This window comes from Petromyzon marinus, chromosome 61 (genome assembly GCF_048934315.1).
Source record: "Petromyzon marinus isolate PM22_M1 ecotype Great Lakes invasive population chromosome 61, UKy_Petmar_22M1.pri1.0, whole genome shotgun sequence".
Classification (NCBI taxonomy): domain Eukaryota; kingdom Metazoa; phylum Chordata; class Hyperoartia; order Petromyzontiformes; family Petromyzontidae; genus Petromyzon; species Petromyzon marinus.
In genome coordinates, this window is record NC_133727.1 from 3,085,499 (window position 1) to 3,096,099 (window position 10,601).

General features: G+C 49.5%; 1 protein-coding gene across 5 annotated transcripts in view; it reads left to right on the top strand.

Moving 5' to 3' along the window:
• LOC116955754 (delta-sarcoglycan-like) overlaps nucleotides 1-10,601 on the top strand; it is an 80,549-nt gene that overhangs the window by 34,920 nt on the left and 35,028 nt on the right. The window contains exon 1 of one of the 5 annotated variants that reach the window (XM_076053583.1): nucleotides 572-1,417. The exons of 2 other annotated variants lie outside the window; for them this stretch is intronic. The gene's annotated coding sequence lies outside the window, so the exon portion shown is untranslated. Of the gene's footprint in view, nucleotides 1-571; nucleotides 1,418-10,601 lie in introns of those variants that run through there. 2 more of the 5 variants (XM_076053585.1, XM_032977042.2) reach the window with 2 other exon arrangements.

A 10,601-nucleotide genomic window follows, 5' to 3' on the forward strand; every position in this document is an offset into this window, starting at 1 on the left:
TTAGTGAGTTGAGTTCTGCTTCTTCCGGAGATGAAGGAATGGCGTGGGAGGGTGGGCTGGTGGTGGTGGAGTGAGGAGGGAGGGGGAGGAGGGAGGAGGAGGAGCGAGAGGGGAGGAGGGAGGGAGGAGGAGGGGGGAGGAGGAAGGAGGAGGGGGGAGGAGGAAGGAGGAGGGGGAAGGAGGGAGGAGGAGGGAGGAGGGGGGAGAAGGAGGGAGGGGAGAGGAGGAGGAGGGAGGAGGAGGGAGGAGGAGGGAGGGGGGAGGAGGAGGGAGGAGGAGGGAGTAGGGAGGAGGGAGGAGGAGGGAGGGGGGAGGAGGGAGGAGGAGGGAGGAGAAGGAGGGAGGGGAGAGGAGGAGGAGGGAGGAGGAGGAGGGAGGGGGAAGGAGGGAGGAGGAGGGAGGGGGAGGAGCTAGGAGGGAGTGTGGAGGAGGAGGAGGGGGGAGGAGTCAGCGCTAGTGATGTGAACAGCTGTGGGCACGCACGGCCACCCCCAGTGGACTACCCCAAAGTCGGCGGTGGAGTTCAGGCGGCGTGGGCCGGGGGGGGGCAGGGCCGGGGGGGCAGGGCCGGGGGGGGCCGGGGGGGGGCTTAAAATAAACACAGAGAGAGGCGGACAGGAATAGAGAGACGTGCGGACAGATCGGGAGAGACACGCAGAGAGACACAGAGACACCACAGAGATACACAGAGACACACAGAGACACACAGAGAGACACACACAGAGAGACACACACAGAGACACACACAGAGACACCACAGAGACACACAGAGACACGCAGAGAGACACAGAGACACAGAGAGACACAGAGAGACACACAGAGAGACACACAGAGAGACACACAGAGAGACACCACAGAGACACACAGAGACACAGAGAGACACACACAGAGAGACACACAGACACCACAGAGACACACACAGAGACACCACAGAGACACACACGGAGACACCACAGAGACACACAGAGACACCACAGAGACACACACAGAGACACACAGAGACACACCACAGAGACACACGCAGAGACACACAGAGACACACGCAGAGACACACAGAGACACACACAGAGACACACAGCTAGACAAGACAGAGACACACAGAGACACACAGCTAGACAAGACAGAGACACACAGAGACACACACAGAGACACACAGCTAGACAAGACAGAGACACACACAGAGACACAGAGAGAGAGAGAGAGAGACACACAGAGACACAGAGAGACACAGAGATACACAAAGCCACACAGCTAGACAAGACAGAGACACACAGAGACACACACAGAGAGAGACACACACAGAGACACAGAGAGAGAGAGACACCACGCACACAGACACACACAGAGACACAGAGAGAGAGACACCACGCACACACGCAGCTGTTGAAGCGGGGTTGTGCCATCTGCAGAGTTTAAGGTACTCGCCATCGGTGGTGGTCGTTGTTGTTGGTGGTGGTGGTGTTTGTTGTTGGTTTTGTTGTTGGTGGTGGTTTTGTTGTTAGTGTTTGTTGTTTTGGTGTTTGTTGTTGTTGGTGTTTGTTGTTGTTGGTGTTTGTTGTTGGTGTTTGTTGTTGTTGGTGTTTGTTGTTGGTGTTTGTTGTTGGTGGTGTTTGTTGTTGTTGGTGTTTGTTGTTGTTGGTGTTTGTTGTTGGTGTTTGTTGTTGGTGGTGTTTGTTGTTGTTAGTGTTTGTTGTTGTTGGTGGTTGTTGGTGGTGTTTGTTGTTGGTTTTGTTGTTGGTGGTGTTTGTTGTTGTTAGTGTTTGTTGTTGTTGGTGTTTGTTGTTGGTGTTTGTTGTTGTTTGTTGTTGGTGGTGGTATTTGTTGTTGTTGGTTTTGTTGTTGGTGGTGTTTGTTGTTGTTAGTGTTTGTTGTTGTTGGTGTTTGTTGTTGGTGGTGTTTGTTGTTGGTTTTGTTGTTGGTGGTGGTTTTGTTGTTAGTGTTTGTTGTTGGTGGTGTTTGGCTTGGTGGTGGTTGTTGGTGGTGTTTGTTGTTGGTTTTGTTGTTGGTGGTGGTTTTGTTGTTAGTGTTTGTTGTTTTGGTGTTTGTTGTTGTTGGTGTTTGTTGTTGTTGGTGTTTGTTGTTGGTGTTTGTTGTTGTTGGTGTTTGTTGTTGTTGGTGTTTGTTGTTGTTGGTGTTTGTTGTTGGTGTTCTGTTGTTGGTGGTGTTTGTTGTTGTTAGTGTTTGTTGTTGTTGGTGGTTGTTGGTGGTGTTTGTTGTTGGTTTTGTTGTTGGTGGTGTTTGTTGTTGTTAGTGTTTGTTGTTGTTGGTGTTTGTTGTTGGTGTTTGTTGTTGTTTGTTGTTGGTGGTGGTATTTGTTGTTGTTGGTTTTGTTGTTGGTGGTGTTTGTTGTTGTTAGTGTTTGTTGTTGTTGGTGTTTGTTGTTGTTGGTGTTTGTTGTTGGTGGTGTTTGTTGTTGGTTTTGTTGTTGGTGGTGGTTTTGTTGTTAGTGTTTGTTGTTGGTGGTGTTTGTTGTTGGTGGTGGTTGTTGGTGGTGTTTGTTGTTGGTTTTGTTGTTGGTGGTGGTTTTGTTGTTAGTGTTTGTTGTTTTGGTGTTTGTTGTTGTTGGTGTTTGTTGTTGTTGGTGTTTGTTGTTGGTGTTTGTTGTTGTTGGTGTTTGTTGTTGTTGGTGTTTGTTGTTGTTGGTGTTTGTTGTTGGTGTTTGTTGTTGGTGGTGTTTGTTGTTGTTAGTGTTTGTTGTTGTTGGTGGTTGTTGGTGGTGTTTGTTGTTGGTTTTGTTGTTGGTGGTGTTTGTTGTTGTTAGTGTTTGTTGTTGTTGGTGTTTGTTGTTGGTGTTTGTTGTTGTTTGTTGTTGGTGGTGGTATTTGTTGTTGTTGGTTTTGTTGTTGGTGGTGTTTGTTGTTGTTAGTGTTTGTTGTTGTTGGTGTTTGTTGTTGTTGGTGTTTGTTGTTGGTGGTGTTTGTTGTTGTTGGTGTTTGTTGTTGTTGGTGGTGTTTGTTGTTGGTGTTTGTTGTTGTTGTTGTTTGTTGTTGTTGGTGTTTGTTGTTGGTGGTGTTTGTTGTTGGTGGTGTTTGTTGTTTTTGTTGTTGTTGTTGGTGTTTGTTGTTATTGTTAGTGTTTGTTGTTGGTGGTGTTTGTTGTTGTTTTTGTTGTTGTTGTTGGTGTTTGTTGTTGTTATTGTTAGTGTTTGTTGTTGGTGGTGTTTGTTGTTGGTGGTGTTTGTTGTTGTTTTTGTTGTTGTTGTTTTCTCACTGCCCGTGTTGATGTCACATCATACCCGTGATGTAGCGCGGTTGGCTACGTCCGGTGCAGTCGGCGGTCAACATCGCCTCTGGGTGAAAGACAGAGGGGGGGGGTAGTCACGTGGGTGAGTAGGTGAGTGAGTGAGAGGGTGGGTGAGAGAGTGAGTGAGAGGGTGAGTGAGGGGGTGGGTGAGTAGGTGAGTGAGTGAGAGGGTGAGTGAGAGAGAGAGTGAGTAGGTGAGTGAGAGAGTGAGTGGGTGAGTAGGTGAGTGAGTGAGAGGGTGAGTGAGAGAGTGAGTGAGAGGGTGAGTGAGAGCGTGGGTGAGCAGGTGAGTGAGTGAGAGGGTGAGTGAGAGGGTGGGTGAGTAGGTGAGTGAGTGAGAGGGTGAGTGAGAGAGTGAGTAGGTGAGTGAGAGAGAGGGTGAGTGAGAGAGTGAGTGAGAGGGTGACTGAGAGAGTGGGTGAGTAGGTGAGTGAGTGAGAGGGTGAGTGAGAGAGAGAGTGAGTAGGTGAGTGAGAGTGTGAGTGGGTGAGTGAGTGAGAGGGTGAGTGAGAGAGTGAGTGAGAGGGTGAGTGAGAGAGTGGGTGAGTAGGTGAGTGAGTGAGAGGGTGAGTGAGAGGGTGAGTGAGAGAGTGAGTGAGAGAGTGGGTGAGTAGGTGAGTGAGTGAGAGGGTGAGTGAGAGAGTGAGTGAGAGGGTGACTGAGAGAGTGGGTGAGTAGGTGAGTGAGTGAGAGGGTGGGTGAGAGAGTGAGTGAGAGGGTGAGTGAGGGGGTGGGTGAGTAGGTGAGTGAGTGAGAGGGTGAGTGAGAGAGAGAGTGAGTAGGTGAGTGAGAGAGTGAGTGGGTGAGTAGGTGAGTGAGTGAGAGGGTGAGTGAGAGAGTGAGTGAGAGGGTGAGTGAGAGAGTGTGTGAGTAGGTGAGTGAGTGAGAGTGTGAGTGAGAGGGTGGGTGAGTAGGTGAGTGAGTGAGAGGGTGAGTGAGAGAGAGAGTGAGTAGGTGAGTGAGAGAGTGAGTGGGTGAGTAGGTGAGTGAGTGAGAGGGTGAGTGAGAGAGGGAGTGAGAGGGTGAGTGAGAGAGTGGGTGAGTAGGTGAGTGAGTGAGAGGGTGAGTGAGGGAGTGAGTGAGAGGGTGACTGAGAGAGTGGGTGAGTAGGTGAGTGAGTGAGAGGGTGAGTGAGAGAGAGAGTGAGTAGGTGAGTGAGAGTGTGAGTGGGTGAGTGAGTGAGAGGGTGAGTGAGAGAGTGAGTGAGAGGGTGAGTGAGAGCGTGGGTGAGTAGGTGAGTGAGTGAGAGGGTGAGTGAGAGGGTGAGTGAGAGAGTGAGTGAGAGAGTGGGTGAGTAGGTGAGTGAGTGAGAGGGTGAGTGAGAGAGTGAGTGAGAGGGTGACTGAGAGAGTGGGTGAGTAGGTGAGTGAGTGAGAGGGTGAGTGAGAGAGAGTGAGTAGGTGAGTGAGAGGGTGAGTGGGTGAGTAGGTGAGTGAGTGAGAGGGTGAGTGAGAGGGTGAGTGAGAGGGTGAGTGAGAGAGTGGGTGAGTAGGTGAGTGAGTTAGAGGGTGAGTGAGAGAGAGAGTGAGTAGGTGAGTGAGAGTGTGAGTGAGTAGGAGAGTGAGTAGGTGAGTGAGTGAGTAGGTGAGTGAGAGAGTGAGTAGGTGAGTGAGTAGGTGAGTGGCTGAGTGAGTAGGTGAGTTAGAGAGTGAGTAGGTGAGTGAGCGAGTAGGTGAGTGAGAGAGTGAGTAGGTAAGTGAGAGAGTGAGTAGGTGAGTGAGTGATAGAGAGTGGGTGAGTAGGTGAGTGAGTGAGGGGTGAGTGAGAGAGTGAGTAGGTGAGTGAGAGAGTGAGTAGGTGAGTGAGTAGGTGAGTGGGTGAGTGAGTAGGTAAGTGAGAGAGTGAGTGAGAGGGTGAGTGAGAGAGTGAGTGAGTAGGTGAGTGAGTGAGTAGGTGAGTGAGTGAGAGTGATAGAGTGAGTGAGTGGGTGAGAGTGAGAGAGAGAGAGTGGGTGAGAGAGTGAGTGAGAGAGAATGGATGAGAGAGAGTGAGTGAGTAGGTGAGTGAGAGAGAGTGAGTGGGTGAGTGAGAGTGGGTGAGTAAGTGAGTGAGAGAATGAGTGAGTGAGTGGGTGAGTAAGTGAGAGAGTGGGTGAGTGAGTGAGAGTGGGTGATAGAGTGAGAGCGTGGGTGAGTGAGTGGGTGAGTGGGTGAGAGTGAGAGAGTGGGTGAGTGAGAGAGAGAGTGAGTGAGAGTGTGAGTAGGTGAGTGAGAGAGTGAGTAGGTGAGTGAGTGAGAGAGAGTGGTTGATAGAGTGAGAGAGTGGGTGAGTGAGTGAGTGAGTGGGTGAGAGAGTGAGTAGGTGAGTGAGTAGGTGAGTGAGTGAGTAGGTGAGTGAGAGAGTGAGTAGGTGAGTGAGTAGGTGAGTGGCTGAGTGAGTAGGTGAGTTAGAGAGTGAGTAGGTGAGTGAGCGAGTAGGTGAGTGAGTGAGTGAGTAGGTGAGTGAGAGAGTGAGTAAGTGAGAGAGTGAGTGAGAGAGTGAGTAGGTGAGTGAGTGAGAGAGAGGGTGGGTGAGTAGGTGAGTGAGTGAGAGGGTGAGTGAGAGAGTGAGTAGGTGAGTGAGAGAGTGAGTAGGTGAGTGGGTGAGTAGGTGAGTGAGAGAGTGAGTGAGAGGGTGAGTGAGGGTGTGAGTGAGTAGGTGAGAGCGTGAGTAGGTGAGTGAGTGAGAGTGGGTGATAGAGTGAGAGAGTGGGTGAGTGAGTGAGTGGGTGAGGGTGAGAGAGAGAGAGTGAGTGAAAGAGAGAGTGGGTGAGGGAGAGTGAGTGAGTAGGTGAGTGAGAGTGAGTGGGTGAATGAGAGTGGGTGAGTAAGTGAGTGAGTGAGAGAGTGAGTGAGTGGGTGAGTGAGAGAGAGAGTGAGTAGGTGAGTGAGAGAGTGAGTGAGTAGGAGAGTGAGTAGGTGAGTGAGTGAGTAGGTGAGTGAGAGAGTGAGTAGGTGAGTGAGTAGGTGAGTAGCTGAGTGAGTAGGTGAGTTAGAGAGTGAGTAGGTGAGTGAGCAAGTAGGTGAGTGAGAGAGTGAGTAGGTGAGTGAGAGAGTGAGTAAGTGAGAGAGTGAGTAGGTGAGTGAGTGAGAGAGGGTGGGTGAGTAGGTGAGTGAGTGAGGGGTGAGTGAGAGAGTGAGTAGGTGAGTGAGAGAGTGAGTCGGTGAGTGAGTAGGTGAGTGGGTGAGTGAGTAGGTAAGTGAGAGAGTGAGTGAGAGGGTGAGTGAGAGAGTGAGTGAGTAGGTGAGTGAGTGAGTAGGTGAGTGAGTGAGAGTGGGTGATAGAGTGAGTGAGTGGGTGAGAGTGAGAGAGAGAGAGTGGGTGAGAGAGTGAGTGAGAGAGAATGGATGAGAGAGAGTGAGTGAGTAGGTGAGTGAGAGAGAGTGAGTGGGTGAGTGAGAGTGGGTGAGTAAGTGAGTGAGTGAGAGAATGAGTGAGTGAGTGGGTGAGTAAGTGAGAGAGTGGGTGAGTGAGTGAGAGTGGGTGATAGAGTGAGAGCGTGGGTGAGTGAGTGGGTGAGTGGGTGAGAGTGAGAGAGTGGGTGAGTGAGAGAGAGAGAGTGAGTGAGGGAGTGAGTAGGTGAGTGAGAGAGTGAGTAGGTGAGTGAGTGAGAGAGAGTGGGTGATAGAGTGAGAGAGTGGGTGAGTGAGTGAGTGGGTGAGAGAGTGAGTAGGTGAGTGAGTAGGTGAGTGAGTGAGTAGGTGAGTGAGAGAGTGAGTAGGTGAGTGAGTAGGTGAGTGGCTGAGTGAGTAGGTGAGTTAGAGAGTGAGTAGGTGAGTGAGCGAGTAGGTGAGTGAGTGAGTGAGTAGGTGAGTGAGAGAGTGAGTAAGTGAGCGAGTGAGTGAGAGAGTGAGTAGGTGAGTGAGTGAGAGAGAGGGTGGGTGAGTAGGTGAGTGAGTGAGAGGGTGAGTGAGAGAGTGAGTAGGTGAGTGAGAGAGTGAGTAGGTGAGTGGGTGAGTAGGTGAGTGAGAGGGTGAGTGAGAGGGTGAGTGAGAGTGTGAGTGAGTAGGTGAGAGAGTGAGTAGGTGAGTGAGTGAGAGTGGGTGATAGAGTGAGAGAGTGGGTGAGTGAGTGAGTGGGTGAGGGTGAGAGAGAGAGAGTGAGTGAGAGAAAGAGAGTGGGTGAGAGAGAGTGAGTGAGTAGGTGAGTGAGAGAGAGTGAGTGGGTGAGTGAGAGTGGGTGAGTAAGTGAGTGAGTGAGAGAGTGAGTGAGTGAGTGGGTGAGTAAGTGAGAGGGTGGGTGAGTGAGTGAGAGTGGGTGATAGAGTGAGAGAGTGGGTGAGTGAGTGGGTGAGAGAGTGGGTGAGTGAGAGGGTGAGTGAGAGAGAGAGTGGGTGAGTGAGTGAGAGTGGGTGATAGAGTGAGAGAGTGGGTGAGTGAGTGGGTGAGTGGGTGAGAGAAAGGGTGAGTGAGAGAGAGAGTGAGAGAGTGAGAGTGGGTGAGTGAGAGAGTGAGTGAGTGAGTGGGTGAGAGTGAGAGAGTGAGTGAGAGAGTGAGAGAGAGTGAGTGGGTGAGTGAGTGAGAGGGTGGGTGAGTGAGTGAGAGAGAGTGAGAGAGTGAGAGAGAGTGAGTGGGTGAGTGAGTGAGAGAGAGAGTGAGAGTGAGTGATATAGAGAGTGAGAGAGTTGGTGAGTGGGTGAGAGAGTGAGTGAGTGAGAGAGTGAGTGAGTGAGAGAGTGGGTGAGTGGGTGAGAGTGAGAGAGTGAGAGAGTGAGTGAGTGAGAGAGAGTGGGTGAGTGAGAGAGAGAGTGAGTGAGAGAGTGAGAGTGGTGATAGAGAGAGTGAAGGGCTGAGTGGGTGAGATAGAGAGGGTGAATGAGAGAGAGACCAGGATAGATACGTAACGTTCATGAGAGAGGGAGAGAGGAGAGTGAGTGAGTGAGACAGAGAATGAGAGAGTGGGTGAGAGTTGGTGGGCATGATAGTGGGGAGCGGTGGTGCTGCGGTTAGCGCTACGCTGCGCTACGAACCCAGCGACCCGAGTTCGATTCCCGCTCACGGCCACCAACACCGGTGACGATTATCCGAACCGGTCCTGGGCCTCCCTTAGGTCTACTCAGCCCCAAACGAGTACCGGTCTGTAGTAAACATCGCCACTGGGGAGACAAAGGCGGTCGGGCGTGGTATTGGCCACCCACCGCCTCGTGTACCGGTGCCGGCCTTCGTAGATGCTCGCTAACAGCACTTGCCCCTCCAGCCTGTTAGAGGCTACACGGGGGGTTGGGGGCCTTTGTCTTTGTGTGGAATTAGCGAGTGGGAAAGGTTCTGGGCAGAACATTCAGCGACATCGTGGAGACTCGATAAGAGACGCGGGCTGTGGTGAGAGTGTTGGTGTGGGTTTAGTGTTGGTTTAGTATGGGTTTGGTGTGGGTTTAGTGTTGGTTTAGTGTGGGTTTAGTGTGGGTTTAGTGTTGGTTTAGTGTGGGTTTAGTGTGGGTTTAGTGTTGGTTTAGTGTGGGTTTAGTGTTGGTTTAGTGTGGGTTTAGTGTTGGTTTAGTGTGGGTTTAGTGTTGGTTTAGTGTTGGTTTAGTGTTGGTTTAGTATTGGTTTAGTGTGGGTTTAGTGTGGGTTTAGTGTTGGTTTAGTGTGGGTTTAGTGTTGGTTTAGTGTGGGTTTAGTATTGGTTTAGTGTGGGTTTAGTGTGGGTTTAGTGTGGGTTTAGTGTGGGTTTAGTGTGGGTTTAGTGTGGGTTTAGTGTGGGTTTAGTGTTGGTTTAGTGTGGGTTTAGTGTGGGTTTAGTGTGGGTTTAGTGTGGGTTTAGTGTGGGTTTAGTGTTGGTTTAGTGTTGGTTTAGTGTGGGTTTAGTGTTGGTTTAGTGTGGGTTTAGTGTTGGTTTAGTGTGGGTTTAGTGTGGGTTTAGTGTTGGTTTAGTGTGGGTTTAGTGTGGGTTTAGTGTTGGTTTAGTGTGGGTTTAGTGTTGGTTTAGTGTGGGTTTAGTGTTGGTTTAGTGTGGGTTTAGTGTTGGTTTAGTGTTGGTTTAGTGTTGGTTTAGTATTGGTTTAGTGTGGGTTTAGTGTGGGTTTAGTGTTGGTTTAGTGTGGGTTTAGTGTTGGTTTAGTGTGGGTTTAGTATTGGTTTAGTGTGGGTTTAGTGTGGGTTTAGTGTTGGTTTAGTGTGGGTTTAGTGTGGGTTTAGTGTGGGTTTAGTGTGGGTTTAGTGTTGGTTTAGTGTGGGTTTAGTGTGGGTTTAGTGTGGGTTTAGTGTGGGTTTAGTGTTGGTTTAGTGTTGGTTTAGTGTGGGTTTAGTGTTGGTTTAGTGTGGGTTTAGTGTTGGTTTAGTGTGGGTTTAGTGTGGGTTTAGTGTTGGTTTAGTGTGGGTTTAGTGTGGGTTTAGTGTTGGTTTAGTGTGGGTTTAGTGTTGGTTTAGTGTGGGTTTAGTCTTGGTTTAGTGTGGGTTTAGTGTTGGTTTAATGTGGGTTTAGTATTGGTTTAGTGTGGGTTTAGTGTGGGTTTAGTGTGGGTTTAGTGTTGGTTTAGTGTGGGTTTAGTGTGGGTTTAGTGTGGGTTTAGTGTGGGTTTAGTGTTGGTTTAGTGTGGGTTTAGTGTGGGTTTAGTGTGGGTTTAGTGTGGGTTTAGTGAGGGTTTAGTGTGGGTTTAGTGTTGATTTAGTGTGGGTTTAGTGTGGGTTTAGTGTGGGTTTAGTGTGTGTTTAGTGAGGGTTTAGTGTGGGTTTAGTGTGGGTTTAGTGTTGGTTTAGTGTGGGTGTGCTGTGGGTTTGGTATGGGTTTAGTGTTGGTTTAGTGTGGGTTTAGTGTGGATTTAGTGTGGGTTTAGTGTTGGTTTAGTGTGGGTTTAGTGTGGGTTTAGTGTGGGTTTAGTGTTGGTTTAGTGTGGGTTTAGTGTTGGTTTAGTGTGCGTTTAGTGTTGGTTTAGTGTGGGTTTGGTGTTGGTTTAGTGTGGGTTTAGTGTGGGTTTAGTGTGGGTTTAGTGTGGGTTTAGTGTTGGTTTAGTGTGGGTTTAGTATTGGTTTAGTGTGGGTTTAGTGTGGGTTAGTGTTGGTTTAGTGTGGGTTTAGTGTGGGTTTAGTGTGGGTTTAGTGTTGGTTTAGTGTTGGTTTAGTGTTGGTTTAGTGTTGGTTTAGTGTGGGTTTAGTGTTGGTTTAGTGTGGGTGTGCTGTGGGTTTAGTGTGGGTTTAGTGTGGGTTTAGTGTGGGTTAGTTTGGGTTTAGTGTGGGTTTAGTGTTGGTTTAGTGTGGGTTTAGTATTGGTTTAGTGTGGGTTTAGTGTGGGTTTAGTGTGGGTTTAGTGTGGGTTTAGTGTGGGTTTAGTGTTGGTTTAGTGTTGGTTTAGTGTGGGTTTAGTGTTGGTTTAGTGTGGGTTTAGTGTTGGTTTAGTGTGGGTTTAATGTGGGTTTAGTGTTGGTTTAGTGTGGGTTTAGTGTG